General features: G+C 47.7%; 1 protein-coding gene across 1 annotated transcript in view; it reads left to right on the top strand.

Moving 5' to 3' along the window:
• Window positions 1-2,119: 2,119 nt before the first annotated feature.
• The window catches only part of LOC119466631 (atrophin-1), a 50,713-nt gene continuing 39,236 nt past the window's right edge, over window positions 2,120-13,596 (top strand). Inside the window, exon 1 of the mRNA XM_037727149.2 lies at window positions 2,120-2,805. The gene's annotated coding sequence lies outside the window, so the exon portion shown is untranslated. The remainder of the gene's footprint in view (window positions 2,806-13,596) is intronic.

The following is a 13,596-nucleotide window of genomic DNA, read 5'->3' on the forward strand; positions in this document are numbered from 1 at the left end:
CACCACTCTGGCATATACCAAGTAAATGCGAGAAGGACTTTTAAAAAAAAAACTCATGGAAACAATGTAAAAAAATTCACGCCAGCGGTGAATTCATATATGAAATTTGGCTGCTTTAGGTACCCGAACGAATGCATTTTACAGAACTGCGATATCTGTTCTTGGTGCAGAGTGACGAATTTGTGAACTTCGCGCTTTTATTTTTCTTTAATCTTGCCGATTTTTGGCAATTCCTGTAGAAATCAGAAGTTCTAATTCAAAGTTCTGCTTCATACAGTCACTATGACTTAAATTTCTCGCTCAACTGCAAGAAATGTCATTCAAATTGGCTAGCTTGTTTCATAAAAACATTTCTGTGTTTAATATGTATTTGTTTAAGTGTATACGTATTAAGTCACGGTTAAGGGAGTTGCTCAGTGACTTTCACATGAAAAGTTTGTAATCGCCTTGCGCCGGAATTTGTTTAGCATACCAGAAAGCTTAATCGTGGCAAGTGCTTCATTTTCCTTATTCAACTACACGAAGAACGTAATACTATTATACCTTCATCCTGCAATCGCTTCTCTAAAATCAATAGGTTTGCAGCTTTTCAATAGAGAATTCCCATGTTTTTGACGGTACACTCTGTTACTCCTCGATGAATGTATAACATTACCAAGAGAGGAACGGGCCCCGACACGCGCAGCAGCACACAATACAGCGCTGATTTTAAAGGCATCTGAGAAACAGTACAAATTTTGTGCAGTATTACCAGGCGTTATCAACAGCTAACGATGAAAACATCTGTACCAGAAGGGACCGAGCGCAACAAAGTTTTTCGCATCTATTCATATCTCGGTAACGCCAATTTCCTGAGGGCCCCCCAATCTCTACTTGCGCAGCCGTTTGCCGGTTGCTCTACGTGACCTAACAGTGCCTATTGACTAACTCTCTCGACGAAGTCCCTCCACACACAAACAGTATGGTGTTGTTTATTAGACCTGGTTGCTCTGCTGCAAATGCACACAGTTCCCGTTTACTATACCCACTCTGCTAAGGTATCTCCCTGTTTCTTTTTTTTTAATTCCCCCTCCCCCTCCACTGCTGACCGCTGTTCAGGTGTCAGCAGACTGCGCTAGACAGTTGCTGCGATCAGTAGTAATTTCCTCCCCGTCCTTTTCTTTTATTTATTTATCTATCAATTTCTGTAACTAAACAACCAATTACTACTGAAGCCGTTCCAACATAACACGGCTGAGCACGACTATCGACCGGACATGGTGCGTCCCAGAACGCCCAGGACGCTGCACAGGGCCAGTAGTTCGCTCATCATATTCTTCTCTGGCGTATCGCAACGGCTGATCGCTAGGAACAGTGTGACGTTGCAGAAGAGATCATAAGGAAAGCCTTCGGCTACGTTAACTCTGTGAGAACCAGCAAAGAGTACCTTCTCATACGCCTAAAGGAATATAAAAATACAACATAGCGGATGCTAAGTATTGGGTGATTTCTGTTGCCGCGGACACTGCAACAGACACGCCAAAGCATCTGAAAAGAGCTTAGGTAACGCTCGGCAGGAAGGAGAGCATCATCACAAGGTCTGATCCCACACAGTGCGGCTTATAGTTTCGATGATCCGACAAAAGTCGGCGTACATTCAGCACTGCATGACCTAAGTCCGCCGAGGGCTATACGCAGGCCTTCCTCCGTCGCCGCGTCACACACAGGAAGAGGTCGAAGATCTCGCTAGGGGATTCCGGCAAGAAAGTGCGGCCGCTGATGTCCGCTTTCCACGGAAGCCCCTCCCATGCGTCTGCACGCAGGACTGTGCGTCTCTGGTGTCCCGCCAGAAGGGTTCAAGAAAGGCGACTGAAGCCCCTTCGACAATGCAGCAGCAGCGGTCGTGGTGGTGGGAGGCAATACAAAAGCAGCCGCCCTGCCGGTCCGACACGCAGAGGAGAATCTCCGCGGCTGCGGAACGAAGCAAAGATACAAAAAGTCGTTGAACTTGTTTCACCCAAGGCGAAGGCGGGAGGAGATTGTGAGGGCGACGGGGAAGGGTGCTTCGGCCGTACGGCATGGCGTACGTATACCTACGTTGAAGACCCCGGCGGTGCCGGCGACGGCACACCGGCTTGACCAGGCACGACGACTCTCCCGTTGCCTGTGCCACGGGAGTGGAGAAGCAAGTAACGGCGCATGCGCCGGCACGCACTGCCGATTCCACCAGAAGGTAAGAGAACAGGAGGGGGGAGACGTCATTCTTGTGGCCGTAGCGGCACCTTCTTACAGCTTCCCTCTCTCTCTCTCACCTGGCCGCCGACGACGTCGGTGGAAAGAGCCGCCGAGAGGCCGACCGACAAACCAGCCGACGCGCCACGCTGGACCTGGCGGCCGCTCCTTTCGACGCTGCCCCTGTGCGTTCGTGACGCCGCGAGTGCGTCGTGCCCGTGGGTGTGTGTGCGTTCCTGGAGAGTACCCGGCGCAACCTCTGCTCGCTCGTGTCGCCATCGCAGAGAACAAGCCACGAGTGGTGTGAAACTCGACGCCGAGGCCATCGCAGTCCCAGCATCACTCCTCGAGGAGCATCCATCTTTCAAGTTGTGTCGGGCGCTGGTGTTTCTCGTAGCGGTCGAAACGATGCCTTCTTCGCGAGGAATGCGGTGCGGCTTCCATCCGACCACTAGAAGCAGTGCTCGGCAGTGATTCGTCGTACGCTCCCTGCGACTTGGATTCCCGGTGCCCGCGGGTTGACGACGCGGCGGCGTGTGTACGTCTTCTCTCGTGTTTCTTTTGTGCATTTCTGAAGAGGAACGGCAAAGGCAGGTGAGTTGGCGAGCCTCCTCTTTTCGTGGGTGGTCCGGAAGGAAGTGCGGTGCGTGCGCTGCTTGCACACTGCTTGGTTTCTTTCTACTTTTCCCGCCGGGAAGTTAGTTCCGGGAGCCCCGCCGTGTCGTCCTCGCTTTCGTGCGTATATATATGTAATGACGTAACGCGGCTCGCGCAGAACGCGCTCTGTTTAGGTCCTGTTCTAGAATGCCGCGAAGCCGGTCGCACCGGCACTAGTGCGTGTCTGTTTACGCAGGTAGAGACGCCGTCGGCCATTTTCGCCTAGCCAAAGCTGGAGCGGCACTACGCCGAAAAGCCGGATGAAATGGAAATTCGCCGGTTTCCTGTAGATTAGAAGAACGTGGCAACACTGTGAACACACACACCAAGTTGAGTGATGAACCAGGCTTCAGGACGACGAAAGCGCTTGCAGATAATCAGATAGCAACGTGAATGGTATATCGGTAAACACATTGTGCTCGAAATCGAAGACACAATGCTGTAGTAAAATGGGCGACAGTTTCCCAGCACAGAACTTCACCTGGGTCTCATTGCCGAATTATTAAGATTGAAGCTTATAAATATAAACAATGTAGAAAAAAATGTCACTTCAATAATCACAACATAGTTCTCTAATGGATACTAGGTCGTATAAGGAGGGTTCCGGTTAGTGTGGCAGTCAGCTAAGGTTGAAGGTGATTGATGGTCCCCTTTTCCTCCACGTTTGTTTTTACTTTAACAACCAAGTAGCTCCTTCATCTAATAAATTCTTGACGCTACACTTGGACAACAGTTGGGTGTGGAACGACTCGCGCCTCGTATACACTAGTACATAACGACGTCCGTGTCAGTACAATTGAACCGTAATCACATTTCGTCAAGAGAACACGGTCGTGCACGGGGAATTAAACAAATGTTTCAAGCTTTTTCTTCCATTATCGTAATGGGCACGATTGTACCGTACCCTGGTAAACATAATTTTGTTTCACTCCTGGCGAAACATGTTCAATATCACAGGCGATTCAGGGAAGATGCGCAGTACTACAGGTTACTCCATAAGTTGAGTCCGGTCACTGAGAAATATTTATTCTCGGAGATCACAGCTTTCGCTTATTTTGTTTATTTATTCATTTTGTCGTCACACAACTAAGCTTGAGGAGCTATGCTGTCGTTTACTGAGCGCACATGATGTCTATATAGACAGAGTCGAAAGTTGATCACACTTGCTGTACCAAAGGGGAAATAGCCACGAGTGCAAGTGGGACGGTCCCATGACGACGTGAAATGCGCAGCATGGCGAGCATAACAATGCAGCCTGCGCCCCCCCCCCCCCTCCTCCCCCCGGCATCATCGTAGGGCCGCATAATAAAAGCGAATTTCAGCAGTTTTTTTACGGACCGAGCAGGAGGCCTGCGGAGACTCGCCCGCTTTCCGGTTGAGTGAATTATTCAAGAGACGCTATAGGCGATGGGCGAAGCAGCCCCGACTGCCAACAAGATAACGTCACGCCGCCAACAGGATTTGCGCTCGGCAGGCCTTAATTCGTGAGCAATCTTTTCCGCGAGCACTCGCTTAAAAGACCATCAATTTGGAAGATAACGGCGCCCCAAATCGTTCCCGTATTCTGTGCGTGATTTCACACAACGCAACAGTGTGATAGTGTTTCGTCGAAATGATAAAGTACTGCCTTTAATTGAATAAGTAGGCGTAATTTCGAGTAATAAAGCCTTACGGCAGTAAGAGCTAACCATCTGGTGGCATTTGTTTTTAACAAAGCTGCCTTCCCGACCGTACCCATAACAGACACCGGAACACTAAACTAAAAGTTATGCAGCCATTTAGGTTAGCGAGGCCTGACTAACCTAACCTATACGCTATAAGATCTTCAAACCTAAATTGGCAGGGCTTACTAAAATTTTAGGTTAGCAGGGCAATACGCCAAACACCCTCTACCACATGGTCTGGGAATGCAACAAGAACTCGCAGACAAAGCCCCTTCAAGCACCAACAGAAGACTAGTGGGAGGCCAAGATGACAAATACAACTCCTGACGACCAGCTACGGTTGGTCAACGGGGCTCGGCTATCAGCTCAGGACCACGGCTACCTGGAATAAGGTAGCCGCCCACCTCTGGACACCAAGAGTTTGGTCCCTCAAATAAAGTTTATTCGCTCGCTCACTAGCAAGGCTCGCTCGCTCATTAGCAAGGTTAGCTCGCTCATTAGCAAGCAGGCATTGCTGGCTTATATAACCGCTATGTGGCCTGTAGTATTTTAGTGCTGTCAGTACGTGTGAGGTCAGCGAGGCAACCTCACTGCTCACGGCATTGCTCTTGGGGCTCCTCAGAAATGCTTGCTGGATTACCGGCAGAAAATGACGCCGCGTGTACTTTTGATGGTATGATGAAGAAAAAGGCGCAGAACTATACTGTCAGTCAATAAATATGTGCCAAAAGACGGTTTATCCACAGTCTAAATTAAATTTACACGCACAAACGCAATGCTACAAACAAACAGTAGTATAGCAAGAATGAGTGAAATCAGTAGTGACTGCAACGCTGTTCTCAATCGCAAGGATGTTTCTTATCACGCTTCAAGGTCACGTATCATGCCACGTGTCAGTAAAGATGGAGGAAAAAGGCTGAAGAGTTCAGACGTAGTGTAATATAATTACACTGGTGCACACATCTCACGCTTCCAGGGTGTGGCAATATTGCGTCGCCGGGTGTCTCGCCGTAATGTTAAGCCTGCGTCCGCTATTCAACAACACAGTTGGAAATGACGTGTACTCATCAAGTGCTTACGCTCTACACGTCAGAATATCGCCGCATTTCATCATACATCTCCAGCCGTACTACGGTGCGCTGAAATACGTCGGTTATGTGGTAAACATGCCCTGTAGAAATCCGCAAGGTGGAATAAGTATAAAGTATATTGAGAGGGAAAGCCCCTAAACTTTAATTTTTCAGTGCGTGGTTTCATATCCGACAAAGCACCGCTAAACATTGTTAACGCATGTCATCGACCGTGCGCTTTAACCGTTACCTCACAGGATAGTTGGCACAGCCCATACATATGCTGCCATTTCTGCAAGGAATGCCCGGATCTTTGCTGCGGAGCACAAAGGGGTGTGGCTAAGCGCGTATAGTGTTCCCTGCTTTCTTTTTTTTTTTTTGTGTGAAACGGAGATAAGCTCCGTATCAGATGCTTGTTTAAGGCTTTAGTGCAGCGCTGACCGTCTCATACTACAGTAACCGAGTGCAGTACGCGGCTCAGGGGCAGCCCAGTGCCTTCCAGTGCTCTTACAATGTTCAGAACCCCCTCTACTATTGCCGTGCCAACATTAACAGCAGTGCGCCAGTACGCGGCTTCTTCGAAGACGTGACTGGACCGGTTCGGCCGCCTCGGCTTTTGACGTCGAGTGGCGCCTGGCCGCTATTTTCTTGACGTGATCGCAGCTCGACGAGCATTTCCGTCTGACGAGACCCGCGGCAGGTCACTTTGAACTTATAGCCTTCGTGTGCGCCGCCGTACGATGAGATCGTGCGTTGCAAAATACTTGTTTTCTCTGACCGTAGCGATCGTCTGCAGGAAACAAGCGTAATCGCTTTTGAAGAGTGTCACTTATCACGAGGAAGTTGCCTTTGTCAATTTTTCACCCGGTAGACCTTCCCAGGGTCATGTTGCTCAGTCCAAGGTAAGTAGCTCAGTGGCACTGTAGTTTGAAGACACAGAGGCAGCGTACTTGTTTTTTTTTTTTTTTTTTTCATAACAAGGTAGACAGGCGCGAAAATTAAATTATATACGAACGTGCGTGTTTGTGATCTATACTGGATGGAACAGTGCGAAGAGAGAACGAGGACGGATGAGACAAGATTTTATTGAAAAGAGGTGCGAATATAAAAAACAAGCTAACGCAGCTTGCGCACGCTCGGTTGTCAGCCATCTCGACGCACAAATCACATAATAACAAACTAAAGCAAAGTGTACAAATGAGTGAACAAAAAAAAAGAAACTTCGGTACTCGTGGTTCTCTCATGCCTCCTCACTGTCTTATGTATTTGTTTCTTTCCTGCATTAATTAGAGGGGATGGGTGGTTATTTTATTTCGGGTGTTCTCGTTTGATCTGGGCCTCAAGATGGCTAATCAGCGCGCGTGCGCAAGTTGGCTTAGCTTGCATACATATTCTCAGATCGCTTCAATAAGTTTTAATGGAAGTCAGCACTTTGCTTTGTCACATAGATCCTCGTCCACTGTTGGCGTTGTTCAATTCAGCGAAAATTATGCACGAGAAACGCACACAAGGACGTGAACAAACGCCACTATGAACCGGAGTTTATAACATAAAAACAATTTTACGCAAAGAAGGCGCTAAAGGGACGCGAAGTGACGCTTAGTAGTATCACATATTTGAAAACCAAAATGCAAATCCTGCAACACATAAGGAAACAGTCATATGAGTGACACATTCTTTGTCATACTTCTTAATATAAAACGCCTTCAGAGTTTATCATGCGGCGGTGTCTGCTTACCCAGAATTCTACCGTCGCTGAATCACTTCTCACACCCCAACTGTTATTATAGGTCGCCAAGTGAGCACTGTCAGCGGTATTTAAAATTTTGCGCATGCTCCATCACTCTGTCATTCACGCAGTGACTGGTCTGTCCCATATGATAAATCTCACCACAGAACGAAGGAATCTTAACCCGTATTCCCCAAAAAGGTATTACAGCGAAGCTGTTAGCCTCTAGTTGGTCGGGATTTCTCGCGGCGTCGTCCTCACGGGGATAAAAATATGTTCAGCGATTGAAGCGAAAAGTGCATATATTATCTGGTATCAGGCATACAACATAGAGCACAGCATTCGTTTCAATAAAGGACAAGCACAAAACAAGCATCCAAACCACATAAATGATGATAAGGCGAACCTCCTAACAATGCGAAGCACGTAACGCTCCGCGCTTACGTTTCCCGGTAAAGATTACTGTTGCGCAAGCTGCCGTGGCGACGGCAGCTTGCGACGTGGGGAGTGACGTCATTAACCTTTCATATATTAAAAAAACAGCCTAGCCACTAATTGTTGGTGTAGCATCGCTATGGGTAGGCAACGCATAGTTAGGAATCCCGATAAGCAGCGTGAATACAAGGAGCGACAAAGGGAAAAGAAACGGCAATATGACTAGCGGCGGGATGCTGCCGCTGGTCGTATTGCCGTGGAATTCCAGAACAGGGGAGGTCCGCACGTCCGCATTCTCCTGTGGCTGAATAACGCGCCGGAGGAGGAACTGAGCAATAAAGCATTGCATGCCTCCCTCAACAGCTGTAATGGTGGTTTTGAAAAGCTTCGCTGGGCATCCACTTCCGCAGGACCGGCATGGCGAGTCAATTTTTACGCTTAGACTGTTCGTAGGGAAATATGCCAGCAAATCGTAATGCTGGACACATTATTAGCGAGAGTGGTCGGCCAATGGCAAATAGCGCCTACGAACGAAAATCTTTGTAAATTCGGCCTCTAATGCACAACTCCTGGGGAAGAGTTCGTCAAAGTGGTACCATGATGTTCCTTTTTTAATCACATTCCCACATTTTGCTGGCATTGTTTCAAGTGCGAGGGCATAGCATTCTTTTTCAAGCTTGACGGAAGACGGGAGCAGGGAACACTGCAAGCACAATATGTCTGGCAGCTAACTACGTTTCTCGGTGTAATCTCGCGCAAATAAGGCATCACTTCAAGCCTCCAGATTTATCATTGGGGTTTCCGTGCTAGCCTTGTTCGTTCGAAGTCTTAGCCACTGCAGAATCCATGGTTTCAGCGACAACCGCAAGGACGGTACGAGTGAAGCGAGCCGACAACAGTCTGCGCGCCTGATTACGAAATCTAAACAAAATGAGATGTTGCCACTATTTCTGGATCGTATACAATCCAGACAGCTAACGGCAGTTGCCCTTTTCCCCGCCTTCGAACGTGCCGACTGAGATGGCAGTAGGTCCAATCCACCATGGCACAGAAGCACCAACGCGCACAACTATTGCTGATATTTCCCTTGCATCCCTGCTCGTAGTCCTCGTTATTGAAGATGGCCTCTGGCGCGCCAATGTGCTAAGCGGTTATCTGAATCTTGGAATCCAACTTGCAGTGAGTACAACGATCACATGAAGAATTACTACGCAATTACCATGCACGTACGATCTATTTGTTCACAGCAAACATGTTCATACTTCGTCGGCTCGAAACGCCGGCCCTCGGCTCGATCGCCATTGTTTGCTGGTATCGTAAGCTCCAGTGGGATGTACCCTGCTTTTTCTCACCTGGTCTGGACATTCATTTGGCAAGGCCGCTTCATCCAAACGCAATCGTGAGACACAAATTTCCCTTGTCAGTTACGATGTCTGACGCACACGACTGAATGAGCTGGTTCAGTAATATATGGGCAGACAGTGACACCAATGTGTGCCGTCATTGCTGTGTCCCGTTTCTTCACACCATCAGTGGATCACGCAGGGGTCTCTTTTTTGAATCAATAATAATAAAAGAAGCTGTTGAATGGCCATTGTCTTTCGTGGGTGCGAAGTCTCCTTCATGCAGGTCTGTCCGGAATTTTACACTCGACAGCACCCACCCCTCCTGGTTGACTATCACTCGGCGTGGCAGTGCACAGGAGTTAGCCTTTGTTTCCCGACAAAGAAGGCAGCGATGTCATAAGGAAGGGCGTCGCGTGCACGTCTGAGCGGTTTCCTTGAGATATAATGCGTGCGCCCTCTGTCCTTAATGAGAGTTGCTTCGATTCTCCGAAGGCTCGCTCACCCGCTTCCGTCTATGCCTACCTGGCACTACTTTTCTTTTTATTAGTGAGCCGTTCCGGGGCCTGCAATTTGTCGATTCACGGGGAAGTAAAAGTCTACGATAAATGGCTGTCGGATGGATTTCAGTTGGTGATTTTTTGGGCGTTCCGGTGTCCATGAGATGAGAGGAGCGCTACCTCTGAAACGATTAGGCCGTCATTATTGACGCTTGCCCTTCGTACTGGACTGCTTTGTGCACAAACCTGCAGTAGTCGTCATCACACTGGGTACATATAGCCCTATAAGACTGCTCAGTGCACAGCGACGTGTATTTTAAGGTCACTTTGGATAGTTTCTTCATCTGCATAGTTCATGATGCCTCCAAGAAAGTCTTTATTATCTCAATCATATTTCTCTATCATCTCAATCTCATTCATCATTATCTCTCTGTCTCTAGGAGAGAAAACGATAACATGTGAGATAAACAAAAAAGCCCAAGTCGTGAGCATTACAGAAAGAGCTCATCTATAGTGACCTCAAAAAAGCGCACTTAATTAAAGAAATGATACACAAGTTTGTAATATTTCGTAAGCTTTCAAAAAAGTGTGCACTGCTCAGTTGCTGTATGTTATGTAAATACAGCTGGCGTTAAAGCTTTAACACGATGTGTCATTAGGGTAGTAAATTTTAGAGTATAGAGTGACGTACGTACTTATTGCGCCTCGCTAGAAACGGATGGCTTGTTTCGCTGCAGAGAGGAGTTACAGTGTAATGAGAAGAATGAAAATAGAACAATTGCCTGTTTATTTCCTGTTGGCGCCTCTTGCGTGCGTTTTACCAGTGATTACACAGCTTTAGAACACTCCGGAGATACCTGTAGTTACGATTTCCTCATCAAATTTTACGCCTTTGCGATATCCCGGTGACCATAAAAGGCTTGGCAGAACTCTACTTATCGAAAAATTTAGTGATCAAAATTTGTTCGCATGCTATTGCATATGTAACGAAGGTATTTGTAGAACGTGTGGCGTGCTCAGTGTAGGCTGAAACCTATTTTTGTTCCCGTTTATGGGCAACGTAAAGCGGTAAAGTCGCATCATGATGTGGAGGAAGCTCACTCATTTTCCTATCCTGACTTTCGGCTGGTAACTTAATTAAGGCACCTACATATCTTAGACAGGAACACAGTTGCTTTGACCACACTATGAAGAAGGACTCTTTCCTTAGCGTTAATTTCTCCTTCGGCATTAAAAACTTTGCTACACGTAATTGCGAAGCCTTCTCTCCCGCATAAAGTTAAGGCAGGCAGCCGGTTGGGATGAAGACCTATATCCACAGCGCAGTTGACGTCGACCGACGGTTCGCATGCACCCAGGGGCGGTGGTGCAGGTTTGCTTGCTGTACTAGAACCTCAACTTCATCTTGAGTAGAAGGACTTCAAGAGCAAAATTTGCTCTTCCAGCCGCTTAACGTCCATCTAAAAGTTTGAAAGAGTATTTGTCTTAAGCTCTCAATCATGTCTGCAGGATTGCTCTACCTTTGCATTGCAGACACTCTGCAGATGCGTCGCAAGTCACGAATACCACCATCGTCGTCATCATCAGCCTACATTATGTTCAACGCAGTATGAAAGCCTGTATCAAAGATCTCGAACGAACCGTGTCTCGCGTCAACCGACTCCAGCGGTGGAGCCGCCTCCTTTATGAATATGTGTCGTGATGCAGCGTGATTGACGTTTGATATATCGGCCCTGTGATGTCGAACAGCGTGCCAGGTGTGTGTGCACGGGTAACCTTTCTAGATTCCATAAAAAAATAAAAAATCGGCCTCTTATAGTGACGGTTTACGCCAAGTTGTATACACGGTGAGCGAGGTGAAAGTCGGGAGCAATGTTTGGTGCGGTGGAGCATTCGTGACGTCAGAGCTGCGTATTCTTGGATTCCTCAGCTTCACAACGAGGAAAATCTAGCAAACAAAGAGAACGAGTTGGATGCCTGGAACTGGAGCAATGCCTTTGTGGCGGGTCAGTTTGTTTGCGTTCTCACGGCTCTCGTTTTCGCACAAAGAAAAAAAAATACGTTCTACACGTCAGTGTTCGTTGCTTTATTTTTCTTCTTTTCTTTTTCCTTTTAAGTATGGCTTCTGAGCGCCGTAGTAGAACTTTCCCACTCTTGGACAATGAGACCTCTATATGCAGTTTACTAAATCCGTTCAGGTTCTTCTGTCTTTTAATACATTTTTTGCCTTGATGATAGCTTTACCCGAACCTCGTCAGTTACACAGTGCTTCATAGCCTGCTCAGATAAATTCGGCTGTCTCTACGCTGGCCAACCTCGCTTTAGTTCACTGTATTATACAAGAGTAAGGCGCTACAAAACACAAAAAAATGAACGTTTGCCTTCCTGAACGATGAGATCTCCGTACACATACGCTTCACGACAACCGCCAAATCTTTTTTTAGCCATATCTGAAGCTCATAACTTGCACACTGATTTATAGCGCGCTTGCAATCAGTCGACTGTCTCCTGCCCATGGCTAATCTTAGTTTAGTAGTAGGTTACGCACTTCCTTCTCTGGCGTCACTGTTTCTGCTGTTCCGTATTCTCGGGAAAAAGGCTTTCCTTCTTGATTCAGCGTGTCGACATATATATAACCAGCAGGCAGGACCACCACTACCAGTTAACGTTGGACGTAGCACCTAGATTACTCTATTCTTTCAGTCCACATATATACCGCCATATCGCCAAGCTATCAAAATGCAAGCGAACGCGATTGCCTACGGTTCCCACACGTTAAGCCACATCTATAAGCGTCGTCGCCTCGCGGTGAGGAAATGCAGGAACGCCAGCGGGAGAGGAAATCTCGCCGTGATGGTCTTCTTCCGCGCCCCAATTACGGACGCGGGAAATTAGCATCTAGTTTTCCTCGTTAATACGCCCGTACGCCCTACTTCACAATGGAACTTCGTTCCGTCGAGTCCGCGGCTCCGACTGCATGTATTTTTTTACTCGACGAGCGGATCGCCAGAGTCCGTTCTGCCTCGCCCCGTCACGTGTTTTAAGCTCGTTTTGTTCTCGGGCCGCTGCTCCTCCTACGCATTGAACGCTGCTTCCAGAGCAACGAGGTCGCCTGCTTGAGACTTCGCGTTTGAAGCCGAGGAAGAAAAAAAAAGGGCACCGCCTCTTCGCTCTCTGCGCGCTAATCTGCGGCCCTTATTTTCATGCCGATCAGCACGCCCGGCAGAGCGCATCCCGACTATTTAATATTTACATTTTGCCATTATGTTTTCATTTGGCGGTACGTGGTTCGAGAGGCACGCTGAGTACGTGTGGCACTGACTACTGTGGCCGTTGTGCCTCACAGTTGTTTATGAGACAACTGCGTTTTTAATTTTTCGTTTTGTCGCCTTCATTGCTGGCTAGATCTCGCACGGAACAATGCGAATGAACACACGCATGAAATACTTTCGTGACTACTACTTTGTGTTGCGTCACACCGCTCGACGCCCGTTTGCCGAGCAAACAGAACAAGCAAGAAGTTACAAGGTCCTGGTTCCACGGCCATTAGCCAATCACACAAAGTGGGTAGAGGAAACATTGCCGAATAAAAACGGGGGGAAATTTCACGCGGTTAATCGATGGAATCCTTAAGTGTCGCTCAACATAAGCAGTAGCTAGCGCTGTTATGACGCGCTATCAAGGCTGCAAACGGGGCTAATTGGTCACACTTCATGGCGAAGCGCGCTGCTTGTGACGCTGAGACGCTGAAACACGTAACTATATATATAGTGGACGTAAGGATGACACAGACAAAACGTTGACTAGTTACGTGTGCTCGCGTCCTTCAGTACCACAAGCAGCACGCTTTGCCATGAACTTTTACAAAGATCTCGAACTTGCGATGAGACCAAACAGTACTGTAACCAGACTGAAATGCCAGTAGCCATGATCCGCTGAAGCCAGGCCTCAAGTCGGAAAATGTCCGGCGTGTTGTTACAAAATGTG

Source organism: Dermacentor silvarum, chromosome 10 (genome assembly GCF_013339745.2).
Source record: "Dermacentor silvarum isolate Dsil-2018 chromosome 10, BIME_Dsil_1.4, whole genome shotgun sequence".
Lineage (NCBI taxonomy): Eukaryota > Metazoa > Arthropoda > Arachnida > Ixodida > Ixodidae > Dermacentor > Dermacentor silvarum.